Here is a 19,282-nt window from a genome sequence, read left to right as displayed (position 1 = left end):
TTTTGAACGTAATTATGCAGTAACCAACGCGAACGAAGCTTTTTGACTGCCAAATATTTATGCAATATTGAATGTATGTAAGTGGAACTAATGCACAAGTACGCATTAATCTCTCTGTATGTGGTATGACGATCTTGCAATATTAGTTTACCCACAGCAGATTTTGGACAACCTGTTCGAAACTCATCCTGTAACAAAGTGTGACCACGATTGAATTCGGAAAACCAGCGAAACGCATTGGCTCGAAATTGTGCTTCATCACAAAAAGTTGAAGTAAATTGATCGGCAAACTGCTGTTGGTATAATTTACGGCGAAAGTCATAGAAAATCATAGCACGAAAAAATTTAATTCCATTTTTCAACTGATGAATGTGCCTGTGAAAACCTAAACTAAAACAACATATTCTGTGTACGTCCACCAATGAAAATGTCAAATTTGACATATTCACATCAATCTTGTCGTATCTTAAAATTTTAGCTGCAATCCTCGGTACAATAACATCAAAAACGCCTGGTGGAAAACAATTATTTAAACATCAGTTCAGAAGATCGACGTTTTCAAACGAATGTAATTTAAACTAAAACCTACTTCTTACATTCTACATTAAATAGGATTAGAGTGAAATTTTCCCACCTAAGTTGCGCTTCTCGCTAGAATTCTTTCCCACGAAAGAAAACTCATTGGTGTGGAAAATTTGATATTTATGTGCCACAAATTAAGTAAATTTCAGTTTAACTTTGGCTCTGGAGACGATTATTGAAATGAAATAGTCTAGATCCCAACTATATACACTTTAAATATCCAGAAACTACTCATTACTTGATTATCTTTTTTGCTTTTTCATTACTATAAAGAAATATAGAGTAATCAAACAACCAGAAGTGCAATGAATCACTTTTTTGTACAATCTCACATTATTATCATCTAACGCGATATCGCTGTGACGATGATTGAGCAAAGCTTAAAACTCATTCAACTTCTATTTGAAATAAAACTGTCTGTGTCATTGCCAGCAGTGGAAGTCGGTAGCTTGTGAATTCTGTGGGTTTTTTGTGAATAAGTGAAGTCTTTCAAGTTTAAACTGAGAAAAGCACGGAGTTTTTAATGAGTGTCTGTTCGTGTTCGCAATGATCTACCAGAGAATTAGAAGTGTTAGGGCGAGGAAGAAGTATTACTTTGAAAAATAAAACAAGCTGAGAATTCCTTCGCTCTAATGGAAATTCATTATGATAGAAGCAATTCTCAATTTGAAATAACAAACGATGGCTTTCACAGTAACTTCATTTTGCCTTATTCCGTCTATACGCTCGTATTTTCATGGATTGTCCTTCATAAAACAATTTCTCAATAGATAAATTCAAAATTGAATGTAGTGAGTTCAATAAGTACTTTCACTAGATTGAAACACATCAAAATCCCAAAAAGTTTACTATGCATATCACGAAAAAATTGCAGTCTCTGTCTCTGTCCTCTATTATACAGTTGTTGATATTTAGATATCTGTTTCTATCACTGGCCCACAAGATTTTCGTAACAAAGGCAAGATCTTCATTTTTAAAATGGTGATAGCCGTCTAATAATAGAAAAAATATTTTTTAAGCCCTAAAACGTACCACTTTTACATAGCTTAATTATCCCTGTATACATTAGCAGGTAGGTAATGCTATGAAGGGGAGGTTAATATCGTTAAATTTCATGGCCGAAAAAATACCTAACTCTATTATTCAAAGTAATAAACATGAAAATGATATTGAAAATTAGTTTTCTGTTTAGTTTCAAGTAAGTTATTTTCTGTTCATAGACGAGAAAGTGATTATAAAGACGAAAATGTCGAGTCAAACGCGCCGCAGCTGCAAAACTTTTTCTGAATATATATCCTATATTTGTGGAAAATTTATGGTGAAATCGCAAGCCAGGCCCATTTTCCGAAAATGTAAAAAAGCCTATTTCAAATATTTTGGTACTCTAATTGGATACCAAGACAAGCAGTGGGCCCCCGCCTGTGCTGTGTTAGTTTTAGCATGTCATTGGTGCAGTGGATGTATGGGAAGAAAAAAAAGCGTGCCTTTTTTAATTGTAAAAAACAATGGATTTTATCACAGTGGAGAAATAAAGATAGATTGGGAGTAATATAGAAAAACGAAATTGTACACAATACGAATTATAATAAAAGAAGCTGCGTCACCTCAAACTTAAAATCTAAAATCCCTCTAAAGCTTATCGATGGTATCACAATTGGTACTTGTTTCAGTATTGGAGACTCTAAATGAGAAAATTATCTATAAATTTCAAATACCGATCACAATTATGATAATTTTCCAGCATCTAATTAAATTACATCTGAATGAAAAACCAAAACTGTTTATGATCATTCCGCCTCCATATATCGCTTATTTTTCGCTTAAATATATTCCCGTCATTGCAAATCTTTAGAGTAAAATTCTCGAATGCATTTCTAAATTCAATTATGGAAGTTACTACGAAGTGCTTCATTGCAATAATATTCACATAAGCGACACGATTCATATCTTGAAGCAAGTAGAAAATGGTAGTAGAAATTATGAAGGAATGGCGATAAAAGAGTTTTTGAGGCGTACATTATTATATTTTGTAGGATAATAACGTCTTTTCAACTGGATTGGAAGCTGCAAATTGTATATTTTATGAAAGTAGTTAGGTTAGGATGTAAATCGTTCAGAATTGCTAGCTTTGCTGTATATGTGGCGATTACCAAATAACGAATGTGTGAATGATACTATGTTCAGAAGAATGTCAGAACTCATTATCAATGAAGAAACACAGTCAAAAATATGTAAAGATAACATTCTCCATCTTTACAACCAGTGAAACTCCATAAGGTAGTAACATCTTCTTTAAGGTGAACTCACCAACATCTACCTGAACTATACTTTGACTACTCGAATACTCGAATAGCTGGTGAGGAAAGGTAGTATTCGGTATTATAATCAACAAAAATATTATTTTCGCCTTCTCTCAATCTATATGTGAATCATTTTGTAATTGAAGGAAGAGAGATCAAATAAAGACAAGAAATCAACTATCTACGTGTGACATTGTAAAACATCAAAAGAAGGTAATGCATAAAGCTGAAAAGATTCTAATGGTGTACTGTACTTTGCAAACGAAAATTGTGGTTGGAACAATAACAATTAATGTAAACTGTGGTGAAAGATGTAATCACGTTTATTAGAAGAAGCTTACGGAGCACGAGCGATAAGTTTCTCAGAATTCATATGCACTAAGGAAATAAACTTTTGGTATAGAGAATAGATACAAATGAAGTGAGATCAAAAACTAATTACTAGACAGGAGAAAAGTAGTAACAAAATGTAATTAGATGATAAGAAAATGGCGAAACTAGAATAAAAAGGCCTGGAAGACACTATAATAATTTAAGAAAAACCTAAAATACAGACAAATCGGGATCACAATTCAATAGGAATTATAAATATGAGAAGCCGATTGTAATATTCATGTAAGATAGCTACGCAGTCCTTAAAGCAATGAGATCTTCTGTAATCAGTTCCAAAGTGGTTTGAGAATGATAATATTTAACAAGACAACTGTACTAGAATTATCATAAATCATTCTGATGGTACTGTATTGAGTACAGAGACATTTCTATTTTTTTATTGTATTCAAATCATTCTAGTAGACCAAACAGATTTCACTTTAAATTTTTTGTTGTATTGGGTTAACTTTGTTAGTATTGTTTTCTTTAGGTTTCATAATTATCAATTCGAAAAGAAAAATGAACGTCATTGGATGACACAATGGTGGATTGGTTGATTGGGGTATCATATAGGTTTCTGATTATCACGAGTAATACAACATTATAAGAAGACGAATAAAGGCTTTTCCTCGCTGCAGAAAACATTTGTTTTAAGGGGTTCAATTTTTAAAATAGTTTATGAGAGAATTATACAATGCGGTCCATATGTATGGAATCAATTCAATTTTAACGTTATTATGTACTTTGTGATGAAAACGTGAATCAGGTCGACTTTTGACAATTTGCAGTATGAAAATCCCCCTCCAGCACGCCTCTGAATTATAAGCACCTTTTCGAAAATTTTAACTAAGAAAGTGGGTCGTGCCGCACCTTGTTGGGAAGGGATTTTCGTTTTCTGTTCAGCAATATAATTTTTTTTCAATTTGGTTCAATTTTTGAGACGGAAAATTTTGATAAAGTCTATATCACAGAACTACAATGACCACCATTCACCTCTTGACAATAACTGAAACGAATTTGGAACTCTTGTACTATAGAACATTTTATATGACCTCGGGGGTTCTTTTCTTGATGTCTTCCGTTATCCTAACTCTTGAATCAACATTATTGTTTGAACTGAAAATATACTTGTGGAATTTTTTATAATAAACATCCAGTCTACACTTAGCAAAATTGGAAAAAAATGTTATGAAACTGGACATCGGGAACTTGCCGCCGACAATGATGTAAGTAAATCATCTGTTTTGAGTTTTGCATAAAGAAAAATACCACCCTCACAAAGTTCAGTTGGTTCAGGAGTTAAACAAGATAATCCTGATACAAAGTAAGAATTATGTGAATTGATGATGGACAGAATGAACGCAGATTTGCAGTCTATATCCTAAAAAGTGAACATTTGGCTTAGTATCATTAACAATAAAATTATTGACTCTCTTTCTATTGAGGCGCAGTTAAAGGTGAGGTTGGTCTAGATCTTTTTGATTAATTTCTCAGTACCTACATTACAAAGATTTATGTTGTTAATCATCCAAATGAGATAGGTCCATCCATTTACTACCAACTAAAATGGGGTAAAAGGTTGATTGGAAGACGTGGAACAATCTAATGGCCGGCTAGACCCCCCAATATGACATATATGCTATAAGTTCAGCAGCTCTTATTTACATCATGGCTCCTGGTTGCTCAAGTGGCGCGCCTTACACCAAACATTTTCTATTGCGGCTGTAAATTTGCATAATAATTGAGTTGGTATGAAAGTAATTATTATTTGATAAAACCTTTATATTTATTTCGTTATAAATTGGAATTTAGTACAATTTCTAGTATTTTCCTATTTCAGATTATTATGAGTGGTAGTTTAAGGACCCATGATGTCTCGGATTCATACAATATGAAAACAATAAAATATAAAGTTTATTTCAATAGACTAGATAATATTGCCGATTTAAAAGTTAGAATAATGGAAGAAATTAACAAAATTACCCCTGTGGTCATACAAAATGTGCGAGAATTCCAAAAACACCTCGTTTATTGTCAAAAACTGAATAGTAGTCATTTTTAACACCTAATTTAATTGTATAGTACATCGAAAAATACATTCTGATTATTATGCGACATTATTATCTTCATTCTACATAAAGTTTTGTAATAGGGATATTATCAAAATTGTACATAAAAATCAATTTTCTCAGTTATGATTGCACCAAATTCAAGAATTTTCATATTACTGAACAGAATACAGAAAATTGTCAATTTAAGGATAAAAAATTGGCCTGTTTCAAGTTTTTCTCACATAGTACATAACGATAAAATTGGTAAAAAAAATAAAATTGATAAAACATACATATGGATCGCATTGTTTCTATAATTCCTCTAGAAATACAGTTGTATCTAGAATTTGCATTTATTTATAACCTTTCACAATTAAATCGGCAATTGAATCATGAAACTGTCCCTAGTAGAAAAAATAAGTCAGCATCTCGAGTTCATTCAATCTACAAGAAAGAAAGTTAATTTTTGCAGATTGTACATCTGGATTATCTCTGTATATAGTTTTGTACTATGAAAGTTAATTTGTGTAAATTTTAATAAAATGATTGGTTTTTATAGAGGGTGTTCCGGGACTTAATGCAAAAAATTCGGGAGTAAGTATATGACGACGTGAAAAATTTCTTCATACGATCCCTCGTTTGTGAGTTATAGGCCTTCAAGGTTGCGAAATCAGAACTTACGTGTAAAAGCTTATTTTCTAAATTATACATTGGAATTGTGTTTGACGGAATAAATAATTCTACACTACTATCTGAAGGCCAAGGGCGGCCCATGCCCAATGAATAATAATCCGTAACGTTCACAGGGATAACCTGTAGAATCTGAAATAGCAAAAATCTAATTGATTTCTCAACAAAACGGTACTCTTTGTTTAACTCAATAAAATTTTTGGTTTAGGAAATGTAGACCGTTATACATGCCAAGGAAACCCTTTACCATAAACAAAATGAAGGAAATTATCGTGAATTGTAATTATTTATTAAAAATACTTACAGGAGGTATTAAAACACAATAAAACATTTCTAATAGTCATACATCGTGTTACTCAGCAAAAAATGAACCCTGTATATTTCGGTATTTAAAATTATATGCATATCTCCCAACTACCCACAGCGTGTGTAGGCGTACTGAAAACTCTATACGCCGCAAAACCTATAAACGCGAGTTTGACGCCAGAAAATGTTTCGTAAATATTAGGTTCTCTTCATATTTTCTCGCTCGACTATAAATCCGCGAATATCTTTGAAGATACTCGTATGAAATCTCGTTTACTAACACTTTAAAGAATGGAGTTTCGTGATAAAAGATTTGGAATCAGAGAATTTCCCAGAGATCTTATAAGAAATTATGCTCCATCGGTTTTTTTTCGAATTTTATAGCAATTCTAAATTGTCAACCGTTTAGGAGATAAGCGATGTTCCATATATGAGACATGTAATTTATATATTGAAAATCAAAAGGGCAAGCGAATTCATTTTATCAAGATAAACGCCTACAAGAGGCAAGAAATTGAACTATAATTTAAAAATATTGGTTTCTAGTAGAGCCACCTGACTCTAGCAGATATGCGGCACAACCTTCTTGAACCACTTGTGTTCAATAAAGAAATTATTGGAAACGTTTTGGACACACTGTTTACTACCTCTACATGAACACTCATCGAATACACTATATAAAACGCGGTTTTATAACCAGTTTTCATCTCCAGGAACCGAAAGTTTCGTAAGAATGCGAAAGACATACAGTTTGTTTCTCAATTTAGGTGACACAATTTGGAAAGCGATTATGATGTGTCGTAACCACCGATATTTTCAATATTTCAGATACCATATGAGGGGAGGGACCTAGCAACCCTTACTGTTAAGTTGGGTTATCATTTTCAGAGACTGAAGGTGAACCATTTCAATTATTTATAAAATAAGTATTCTCCAAAATGATATCTATCATTTGGAATGTCCTCCAGCACATAAATTAGCATATCTGAAGGGATTGCAGCAATTTCTCATTCAAACACTTTTTGAAGGGATTTATCATCTTTTTATCCCTAGTTTCAAGAACATTACAAGCAAGCAAATGTGTCTGTATCAAGCCGAAACAATAATTACTGTATTTCATTCGAAAAAATAAGGTCAAATAATGCCAATTGAGTCAAGAGTATACGAGAATGGTACTATTTCTGAGGACTGAGGACGCTGGTGAATAAGGTGTGAATGCTCTAAGACCAAGTTGAGTAGGTTTTGTTTATTCACGTTTCAAATAGAAAGTACCTTGATGCTTATCAATCAAATTGTGTTTCCATTCTACTCCAAAATCATTTGCCTTCTGTAAGAGAAGTCTCTGCATACAGTCAAATCTGTTACCTTCATTTGTGGGATATTGAGAATTTTATAGAGGTGAACTCTAATTCTAATGTAAATTTCGTTCAACCGATTTATAATTTATTCGTAGTTTACTAGCATGATGTCCTGGTCTTCTGACTACGGCTAGTTTATTGTTTCTTTCAACATTTTCATCAAGACTGACCACCTCATACCACCACATATTCAGTACTACGTACTCTATTCAAGAACTTCCATTTTTCGCGTATCACCAGTAACTAGATTAATTCATTCTGTTCAATTCATGTACAAAAACAAAAAGATGATCTACATGCATATCATGTATGGTATAAGAAAATGGTAATTCTAGTGAGGTTAAACGTCTTCGCATTGAAAAATATCTTCTACGAGTGACGTTTCTCCATTCAGTATTTGTACGTAAGAGTACTGCTCACTTGACACTGTAGTTTTAAACAGAAATTTGGTCAACATTTGAAAAATGACAATATTCCAAGAAAGAATCATTAATTTTATCACCAATAAACCTTCTCCCTTGAAAATTAATTCCAGAGGAAAACCGCCCTAGCGGGAATCTTCGTGTATTTATTCCTAGTATTAGGAATAAACAAAGTTTCTTGAAAATTATATTTCTGTATTATTTAAGGATATCCCATTGAATATAAAAAAAAGATTATGTGGGCTTTTATCGTTGATCGTTTAATATAGATTAATTGAGCTTCAAGATAATTCTTATGTTAATCATACAAACCATTGGATCAGTCCAGATCAGCCCAAAAACTAGCATCCTTTATTTCCATAAATATATTCGTGATTTATGACTCTAGGATAACCTTGAAATCAGTAACTGACATCACAAAGATTCTTGGTATCAATGAATTGAAATGAAGAGCTTATTATATTATGAGAAATACGATTCAAATATGTATTTTTCATCATTATTATTCTTTACTTATAACATCAACAACCAAAAGCATGATTTGTAGAAACTTTTTCTCCAGATTTGTTGATTTTTGATAAAATGAATTTTGAAGGATATTATCATTCCATAAAACCGAATCTTTTAAAATGAAAAGATTAAAAATGTGGTACTGATCTATTTTACCTTGCATAATGTGACAGACATGTATTAACAACACATTAACAACAATATCTAAGAAATTTGTGAATAGAAAATAATTTTATACAATTACCTACTTGATGGTGTTGCCTGAATTTAGAAACATCCTGTATTTTGCGAACTGAATTTATCACTTGCTCAAAATCTATACGATTTTCATTTCATTAATGGTGATCATCATATTACCAGCAATGTCGATAATCCAAAAAAGAAAATAATTGTTTAAAAGGAACCGTGGATAAATCTGTTGAGTCTGTCATTATCACAAATATCGGAAAACATGTTGATTAAGACACAAATGTTGGTAGTACGATTCCAGTAAGGTTAGCAAACTCCAATCATCCAATCCTTGTTTATTATTCGTAATAAACGATTATCCAATTAAAAAAATTATTTGAGTACGCCACTGTCAATAAAATACAAGCTATTATCGAGAACGTCTATCTTAAAGAAAAAACTACTGAAACCGTTCTGGACAAGATAATCGGATAATCGCACGATTATTTATTAGCAACATACCAAAGGCAAACCTTTCTAATTAGTGATGATTAAAAATTTTCCATTTGTCACTCATTTATTTCAATTTTTTAAATAAAACGATAGAAAGATTGTTGCCTTGTGCTTCCGGTAGTTTTTTACTCGATTCTGATAACGTGCATACCTATTGTGAATAGAATTTTTTTTCATTACAAAATTCGTATCAGCGAATCAGTAAAAATTTAGTGTTTTATAAATAAATTTTGTTAAATTAAGTTTTTGATCGAGATCTGTTTAAGGTAATTTTTAAAGTAATTTTGCATTTAGGTCCTGAAATTTCACGTATTGTTCCGAGTGGTACATTTGATGATGATTTTTCTGAGTTAGAGATAAACATTCTGCGATTATGTTTTATAGTCAATTTGCAAATGCACTTGAATAAGAAGCTATGTGTATAGAATTGATTGTGTTTCAAGACTACAAATTATTTCTGATGGATCTAAATAATTTGTTATATCAGTGATCATTTTCTCGATAGGCGGCAGCAATGGAGAATGAACAAATGTTTTATAACAATTTATTAGTTAAGAGTAGAAAAAAAGGAACTGGCAGTATTAGCAATATTTATATATTCACATATTAAAACAAGGAGAAAGAGCTCTACCGAAAGAATTTGTTATCGCTTTAATACTTCAACAAAGGAAAACTGCTGAATTTGTTGTTGCAGATTACCTTCACCTGTATTAGAAGATTCAAGATTTCTTAATTATTTTGTTATCAATTTATTAAAATAAGGAATTTCTTTCAAGTAACAATATTAGGATACCGGAAATATTTAGAGTAAATTATATTTCCAACGGATACCTTCACGGATTTAAGATTTATGCTTTCCCATTACCAGTAAATATGAAGGACAAGACAAATTTCTAGTTTTTAGTTATTTCTTTTTGTTTTTTTCCCATCTCTATTTTTCTAACTCTAACTCATCTTCAAAATCGCTTAACTAAACTAATCAGTGATTTTTTAAAAGGTATAGGATTTGATTTGAAAAAAAACGACAAAAAATTTGAAAAAATTTATGAAATCTTCATTGGAATAGATGGAACGACCAGTATAATTTAATGTTTCATGCAAATGTTGACCGCGGCTCCGCTTTAGGTAGCTCATGCGCAGAGTCAAATTTTGGCGCACTCTCTCCAACATATTGACCGGTATTTCACGAATAAATGCTTCAATATTGACTTCCAGTGCACAAATCGTTGTTGGTTTATCCCTGTAGACATTAGCCTCAGCATGGCCCCACAAGAAATAATTCAAAGGCATTAAATCACACGATCTAGGTGACCAATTGACGGGTCCCAAACGTGAGATGAACTGTTCACTGAATTTGGTCATTGTTTCGCGTGCCGTGTGGCATGTGGCATCGTTTTATTGGAACCACATGTCAGGCATGTCCAATTCTTCCATTTTGGGCAAAAAAATCGTCAATCATCACACGGTATCGATTGCCATCCACAGTAACGTTCCGGACATCGTCGCTTTTGAAGAAGTACGTTCCGATGATGACACCCGCCCATAATCCACACCAAACTGTATCATCTTCAGGGATGCATTGGTAGCTTTTGCAATGCTTCTGGCTGGTCTTCACTACAAATGTGACAATTTTGTTTGTTGACGTATCTATTCAACCAGAAATGAGCTTCGTCGTTGAACACAATTTTTCTATCAAAAAGTGGATCTCCCTCCAACTTGCCAGCGCACATTCACCAAATGTTAGACGTTGTGGGAGATCGTGTGGCTTCAATTCTTGCACCAGCCATATCTTATAATGTTTTACACCCAATTCTTTTCGCAATATTTTCCACGTAGTGGAGTAACAGAGGACCAATTGCTACGAACAGCGGCGAATCGACATTTCAGGGTCATCAGTAACAGTCAGAAAGTGTATTGCTATTTACTTTCAATAACTAAACTTCAACTTTGTGGTCCAAATATTTGATGACAAGATCCGTGCTTAACATTAATGAAAATTTCGATATTTCCAATTATTTTGTACTTCGTATCGTTTGCTTCGCGTTCATCGACTACATCTACTTTTAAATTGATCAAGGTGATCAATTTTGCAATTTTGCCTATTCTCGATTTCTTTTCCAAACGTTCAAACTAATGAATGATATCGTCACCAAGTTTTCCAATACATCAATTTATTGATTAAGCACGTTAATCAACTAGGATTCCATTTCGCTTTAGTGAGAGTAAATGAAGTTTGAAACTTTTTCGTTAACGAATGTCAGTATGGACACGAAACGTTTATAATGATTACCGGTTCACGCTACCTACAATCAAGACTCGTTAAATATCTCATTTTTTTGTTGCTTACTTTTTTATATGCGTATTGATCGGTATTTACTACAGAAGATGTTCCATAATGACATTAGTGACACCATTAATCAAAACTCCTCATTAAAAATTTACATCTTCAATTCACCTGAAGCGAAAGATTAATTTGTTATACTGACAAAGATTATTAATTATTCAACAAAATGACTTGACTATGATGACTTTTGATAAAACGGTTTTTTAATTCTGAATTAGGTATACTCTTGCATACTTCCTCAGCAACACTGCCAATTACACTATTTGACACGGGTTATCGAAACCTGTGTGGAACATTATAATTTTGTAATCGCAAGTAGATTTTTTTATATGAATTATACCAATAAAATTCAGTAGAATAAAGCTTTTATGCTACACGTACGTGTTTGTTAAATAACCGAATTCTAAATTGAGAACTGATTTGATAAATCTATGTTGTATTTTAGTCACTTTATTTTGCAATGGATGATCCTCGGCAACAAGACCGAGTAAGCATTTTTGATGTGATTAGGTGTAATATTTGGATGTGTTCAAAAAATTTGAAAATTTGCTAAAACACTTTTAACTGAAATCTGACGTCTTCTAAATATAAAATAATTTCATTCAGGTTCTGGCTATATCAGAACAGCCACAAAGCGTTCTGGCAAACGTAAGGCGCGCAGAACTCGTTGTGTCTGTTTTATACTAGCCGTTATATAAATTTGTTCCCTCTTTCTAACAAAATTGAACATCTTATAATCTATAACGTACTTTGTTTTAAATATTTTCAGACAATCCTAACGTCACGAAATAACAGTTAACTGAATAAAGAGGAACCATCGGAAGAACATCGGACAAACTCTCAGCTCATGTTGTTTCTACAAGAAAACAAAGAAAACTCTGCTCCTATTCTGTGAATGCGGATATGGAACTTGAATTGACTATACTAAAAACCATTGAAGGTAAGCAGCGCAGCCTTTAGACGGCTCGCTCACTTTGCAAAGTCGTTGCTATTTGACTGGTAAATAGTCCAGAGTACACAGTTAATCAAAATATTAGCGAGGTGGATTCACGGTGTTTTCGTCCTAGCTCATTTAAATCCAAGAAGAATAATTTAATAATCGGCTTAACAATTTAAAAAGATATATGTATAAAAACCTAGATTCATCGTTTGTTCACATTGTTTATTAATGAGCTAGATAACAAAATGATATCAGAAATGTATAAGAATGAAGAAGAACAGGAAATATATAACAATCAATTATTTCCGTTATTTTGTCTACTCTAGCTTCTTTTCCTGACTGCTTTTTGGATGCTTGCTCATATTTTATGACTTTTCCTTGATAATATATGAAATATATGAGATTCAATCTTATCTCACGAAAAATATGTGTTGTGAATAATTGAAAATTTTCAAGAGTCACTAAACCACAATAAGGCATTAAAAGACTCTGTAAATTCAGGAAAAATTCAAGAGGAGTACAATTAAATCAACGAAGAAAAAAATATCGAATTGAAACTGTGAACTAAACAAAATAGTTCTAAAAATAAGGTTACGTCAAAAACATAACCCCAAAACACTTGAAAATTTTTCATTTGTATTGAGCAGTTCTTAGTTAGTTTCATTGATAATCTAAATGTCACATGCTCCAAGATGTAAGTCGATAACTAAATTTAGTCACGGACGATCGAACTTGTACAATGTACAAATTAGTTTGGGCTGTTTTTGCTACAAAGGAGTGATTCATAGACCAATTTCAGACAATCTCGCTTATGAAACAGCTATATCTGGAATGTGCGATTTGTAATTAACACATTACGTGTTACAACATGTACATTTGCCTCTGTAACATTGCGACAAATTAGTTTACCTCCATTCAAATTCGAATTGCATCATACACTAGTGTATTATGATATGGTAGATTGTATAATTTAACTTTCAAAATTATTTGCTCTATTTCGAATAACTTGATTAATTTTGCGACTACTGACATCCGATTATTTTTCCCACATACGAGGGTTGTCTGATATGTTTCAAACCTCAACCGGAAGATCTGTCCACGTCTCGAAATAGGTTGAGAAATACATTGTCGCATGCGTTGTGAGAATCTCATAAAATATAATCTATTATGGACGCTTAGTTTTCATCATGACAATCATATCAATGAGTCGTTGTTAAGATTTGTTTGAAAATGGAACAAATTGAGACGGAGACTGCACCAACATTTAATATCATAGAAAATTTCACCAAATGCAATTGGTCGACCGTCGAATTGAGATGAGAGATAAGAGATAAGATTAACAATAGCATAAGAACAGAATGGTATACGAATCAACTTGGTCTTCAAGATATTTAAAGATAAATTCGTGTCATCCTATGATCTATCCAACTATCAGATCCTCAATTTAAATGCTTAACTATTCAAATAGCAAAAACTGCATTAAGAGAAAATAATTATCAGGAAAAAATGATAAGCAACATATTCAAGAAAAGGAAAAATTATAAATAGACACTACAATCAATTAAAAACAGAACAGAGACGCAACATCAAAACATGAAACATTTTTCCTTACGATATACACAAGGACTTTCTCGACAACTATCAAATTATTTTATAAATATATATAAATATGAAATTAGTATGGTAGTATGGTATATTATAGGAAGTCATAAAGGAACTACCACGTTATCCAAATATTTCAATAAATTGAAATCTAAAACACCAAAAAACAAAAGAAGTGATATTATATAACAAGTGCCTTGTAATATTACATAAGATATTTGTCACAGGTAATTGTTTGTCACTAGAAATATTTTATGCAAAATTGGAACCTAAAGATAAAATTTCTTTCACTTCATCTGGTATTACAGTATCAGTTGAATTCTCGATCCATTTTGATTTTATTCCATTTGTATTTTCAGCAATAGGTTGTTGTTTTAATATTAGCTTATCAATTTTATTAATATTTTTTTCTTTGCATTTATTAAAAAATGATTCAGTTCTTTCTCGACATTTTCCTTAAATTTTTGGAAAATATTGATAGGAATTATTTCATTTATTCTAACTGTTATGTTTTTAAATAATTTTCTTATTAGAGTGGTTCATTCGGTAATAGATAGTTGTATGATTTGGAAATTAAATCTAGATAAAACATGATTTTGATATTCATGCTGCAGGCATTTGTAAATTTTATATGAGTAGAAAATTTTTTCGGTTTTTCAGTTTTGCAATTTTGTGGAGGATATTTTCGAAATTTTTCAGATTCTGTTTATATGTAAGTTCAACATATTCAAGAAAAGGATAAGCAGATACTACAATCAATTTAAAAACTAAACAGACACGAAACATCAAAACATAAAACATTTTTCCTTACCATATGTACAAGGACTTTCCCAACAATTATCGAATTACTTCAATAAATATTATATTAGTATAAGTCATGAAGGACATTATACATTATACAAATATTTCACTAAATTAAAATCCCAAACGAAAGTCTGCGAGGACACCAACAAGACGAAACAAATGTTGAGGATGGTGAGATGAAAACACTGAGAACAACAGTGGGGAAAACAAGAAGAGACAGAGTAAGAAATACAGATGTCAAAGAGCAATGCGGGATACAAGACATTGTGAGATGGGGAAAACAACGTAAGAGGCAGTGGTACAACCATGTAAGACGGATGGACGAGAACAGATTTCCAAAAATAGTTCTAGAAAACAACCCGCCCGACTCAAGGCCTCAACAAACTATCTTTCCACCTAAAAGGTGGAAAGATAGTTTGCAATCCACCTCTCAGGAAAAGATGCAGAGGCAGCTTCAGAATTAACAGATCGACAGATCTCCAAGAAGTAGAAGAAGAAGAAGAAAATTCAAAACACCAAAAAAAAAGAAGTAATATTATATAATAAGTGGACTTGTGGTGGACTTGTGACGCTGTTTACATAGGGCTGACATCTCAGTATTTATAAAATAGTCTAAGAGGTCATCAATACGATAAAAAAATAAAACTACGTTAACGAACCACAAAATATCAAAGCAACATATATACAATTATAAAGATTAAAAATTCTTGGAACGGAATCTAATACCCGAAAAATAGAATTTTTAGAAAATTTAGTCGAAACATAAAAATTTATCTTGCTTTTATAAATTATAAAAAAAACTAATAGTAAAACGGGCGAGACCTAAGATAAAAACATTTAGATGCATTAATATATCGAAATGTCTAAGAAATGAGAAATTGCAGAAATTTATATAAATATATATATATATATATATATATATATATATATATATATATATATATATATATATATATTTCGATGGTGGATATGGTGGTACAATGTATTTCGCCGTTCTTCAAAGAAGAAAACAATTATTTTCCTGGCTAATGCCTCGACTAATATTTAATTACAACTCCTCTGAACAGCGTTATGTAAATCGACCTTTTTGTCGATATTAAAATCCCCAATGGCTTGCAATTGCACGGTGAGGGTGTAATTACTGACTATTTTCGATGTTATTACGTCTCATCAAAGCAGTTTAATACCCCATCGTGCGGGCTTGAGATCCGAACTGAAGACAACGTCAAAGAGCGTCGCATTTGGTACATCTAGTTAAACATTTCCCAGCGAACGATAAGAGGCGCCATCCTCACTTCCAACTGCAAACAATTGGTCAGGTAGTAATCTAGCGTAGTCGCCAGTAATATAGATTTCGATGGTAAATGAGGTGTGTAAAATGTTTCAAAATAGAGGATTTCTACCATTCACCTATAGAATAATTTTGAAATTCAAGATTTCGAGAATGTCTTCTGCCGTTCTGCAAAGGAGAAAACAACTACTTTCCTGGCTAATGCCTCGACGAATATTGCATAACCCAATTGAATATTAAATTACACAATTCAATATTCGTCGAGGCATTAGCCAGGAAATTAGTTGTTTTCTGCTTTGAAAAATGGCGGAATACATTTTCGAAATATTGAATTTCGAAATTTCAAACTGAATAGTAGAAATCCTCCATTCTGAGAGACTTCTTTTGTACATAGAAAGAGCGAATGTTCCAATGTCAGACATCTACTCTAATGTCTTCAACTGCTCTTTGTTATTCTTTAGACTGTTTCTCAATTTTCATATTTTGGCTATTGTAATCCGATGAACTTGATATATGACCATTTCCCTAGGTGCTAAATTGTTTTTACTGGTTCCAGATACAGTGAAAAAACCTGATTTTTGTTTGCGAAAGCTACTAATTTTCTTTGTAACAATGATTCTTCTATAGGTAAATTTTGCGTTAATTTGATGTTGAGAAATGTATTTACAATATTCTCTCTATTTAGAACACACATCAGAAAAGAGTTTGGGAAATATTAACAAATAATTATTTTACTTGACAATTGACATTGCCACATTTTTATTACACTAGCGTCACGATTGGCAGATGGCAGAACTAAATTTGTGTCTCTGAAATTCAGATGCAAGTCAGCCTTCTTATTGGGTATGTTCTGTGGCGCTACAAGTTCTCATGAATAACAATGGTCTTGAGTCACTTAGTGCGGCAGAGCCATTTTGCAAAATTTTTAGAAGAAATATTTAGGATAATCACAAAAAGTTAAGATTTTTCTAATAACCCCACCGCTGCAGACCTAAAAAGGTGTAACAGTAACAGGAAAGTATTTATTAGGCATCAATGCTTGATAAGGTAGAGGAAAAATTTTGAAAAAAACACAGTATTTGAAGGAGAAGGAAGTACTTTCCCCACAGGATAACGCACTTTCTCACACTTTGGTAATCGTCATGACCAAAATTCACGAATTGGTTAGGTAGAAACTTTCCCGTGCTTACTAACTTTCCCTTGCAAGAGAGAAAAGAGAAAGAGAGAGAGAAATATGACAACTCTTACTTGGAAGGGTTAAAAGTTTGGAGAATCAGTGAACTGAGTGTTTAGACTTAAAGGATACTATGCTGAGAAATGTTTTGTTTCTTAGGTGGGAAACTTCTCAGACAACACTCGTACATAAAATGAGTAAATTTGTTCTTTGTTTAATTGAAATACTATATTACTGTAATTTTGTAGCAAATCAACCAGGCGCATTTATACATAGATTTAGAATAATTCGAGAATGGTTCAACAGCAATATTCTAAAAATTCCACTTAACTAACAAAAAATACGGGCCGGTTAATTTCTAAATGGTGACTATACGTTTTAACACTCGCTTCAACCTTCCCTTGGGAGCCATTACTAGATTTAATTCAAATCGCATGGGCTTTTATTTAGTTTTTTAAACCTCGCTTAACGGAAGAAATAAAAAACAATTATGTAATCTTCATTTATCAAATAATTAAACATATTTATATTGATAAATAACACCATAAAAATTTAATTTCTTGCTTATTCAAAATGCTAGTAGAATGAATCATATTTACCTCATAGTGTCAATTGTCGAAGTCTCTAAAATATGTATTTTTGCAAAATATTCCTTTCCACGTGGATATTATGGTGCTTATTCCCATTGATCCATTGATCAATGTGCTTTTCCAATGAAAATAAATATTATGAACTAAAAATGAATCCATTTTGAGTAACAGTGTTGAGTTTCAGAATTTAAGTTTTCAAGTAACTCAAAATTTTAAATTAATATTGTGTTGTAAGAAGGGGGCATCACTTCTGAAAAAACAACAAAGCAAGCTAAACCTTCTCATTCACAATCGCGACTTCTTGTATCTTCCGTAAGGGAGTTAAGAATGGAATGGACTTATTTCTGTTCATTTTTCAATTTTTTAGGATAATCTTATCGAAATGATAGAGTTATAAACTTTTAAAACGCTGGACCAGAAATAACTTACCGAATTATTTTGTGTCAATGTTAAATATTTAATTAAACCACTCTATTTCTCCTATGATCTCCGTAAATGTTAGGGCTGGTGACATGATAACTTATTCTTAATATAACGCTTTTTCTGACACATCTTTAATCGACTGGTCAAAAGCCCAGGTTCAGGAATTTCAGAATAAATTTGAAGATAATAATAGCTGTGTATAGACAGCTTTGGGATATAAGATTAGTTAGAGAAATGGTGGAGAGTAAGCTTTATAACTGCTTACAAAATAATGAGCTACTTTTAGATACATTTGATGAAAATAGTTGATTTTTATTGCAAACTACCTCATGTATAAAATATCTTCACGATTTCATTTGATTTCTCTGAATATGAGGAAAAGAGGAATTCACTTTTTTTAAAAGGTGGTTGAAAACCCTCAAATTGTCATCCCATATATGTTTTATTTTTCAATATACTAAACTTTCACTTGATAACGATTCGTTATATTGGAGATACATTGATCACGAGAATTTGTTTATCATTAGATTTACTTCAATAGCCTGAAGCAATCGAAAAGCTCTTATATGATGATAGGTATGTGATTCGAATGTCAAAAAGAAAGAATAAGAGTTAGAGAATTAACGAAATCATTTCTATATGAACTTTCTATTGATATTTCCAAGACTTGATATCTGGAAATATCATTTAGAGTGGTATAATAAGAACAAAGAACAAAAAGAGGAAGAAATTTATGCGGGAAATTTACTCAAAAAGGAAAAGTTTAATATAAGCTTTGCTAAATTAATTTTCGACCGTTTGTACCAGTAATATGAGATCCATTAAAATGATATTGCTCGATG

At 32.0% G+C, this 19,282-nt stretch overlaps 1 protein-coding gene across 2 annotated transcripts in view; it reads left to right on the top strand.

Annotated features, from left to right (window-relative positions):
• The window catches only part of LOC130452713 (monocarboxylate transporter 2-like), a 377,455-nt gene that overhangs the window by 132,488 nt on the left and 225,685 nt on the right, over positions 1 to 19,282 (top strand). The window contains exon 3 of one of the 2 annotated variants that reach the window (XM_056792128.1): positions 12,386 to 12,556. The exons of the other annotated variant lie outside the window; for it this stretch is intronic. The gene's annotated coding sequence lies outside the window, so the exon portion shown is untranslated. The remainder of the gene's footprint in view (positions 1 to 12,385; positions 12,557 to 19,282) is intronic. 2 annotated transcript variants of the gene reach the window in all.

Source organism: Diorhabda sublineata, chromosome 2 (genome assembly GCF_026230105.1).
Source record: "Diorhabda sublineata isolate icDioSubl1.1 chromosome 2, icDioSubl1.1, whole genome shotgun sequence".
Classification (NCBI taxonomy): Eukaryota; Metazoa; Arthropoda; class Insecta; order Coleoptera; family Chrysomelidae; genus Diorhabda; species Diorhabda sublineata.
Note: the sequence above shows the minus strand (reverse complement) of the source record. Positions and strands in the feature narration are given on the sequence as shown.